The 409-nt window shown below is 35.7% G+C and overlaps 1 protein-coding gene across 1 annotated transcript in view; it reads right to left on the reverse strand.

Moving 5' to 3' along the window:
• Positions 1-409, reverse strand: part of LOC119588241 (uncharacterized protein DDB_G0284671-like) — a 9,159-nt gene that overhangs the window by 6,664 nt on the left and 2,086 nt on the right. The window lies entirely within an intron of this gene.

Below are 409 nucleotides of genomic sequence, written 5' to 3' on the forward strand. Positions count from 1 at the left end.
AAAGCTTGCCTACACTAATTATATTCATGAACAAGACAAAGATCGCACTAACACAAAGACAGCAATGCAGACACCACGCGGGAGAAACAAGAAAAACAAAGTACTAACAATCACAACAAGAGTTGTTAAAACAACAATCACAATAGTAAACGCGGTATGTTAATCCTACTTACAAGAAACTCAAATCGATTAATCCAACTTACAAGGATTATCTTGTTTTGAAGTTGTATGCTGCATTTGCGACTTCAGGATTATTCTGTTTTAAAATTGTATGCTACATTTGTGACTTCAGGATTATCTTGTTTTGAAGTTGTATACTGCATTTACGACTTCAGGAATAGGAAACATTGTCTGGCATGTGTTAGGTGTCCGAGAAACTGGTCTGTAAGATGGTCCTATGATATAGATC

Source organism: Penaeus monodon, chromosome 23 (genome assembly GCF_015228065.2).
Source record: "Penaeus monodon isolate SGIC_2016 chromosome 23, NSTDA_Pmon_1, whole genome shotgun sequence".
NCBI lineage: Eukaryota > Metazoa > Arthropoda > Malacostraca > Decapoda > Penaeidae > Penaeus > Penaeus monodon.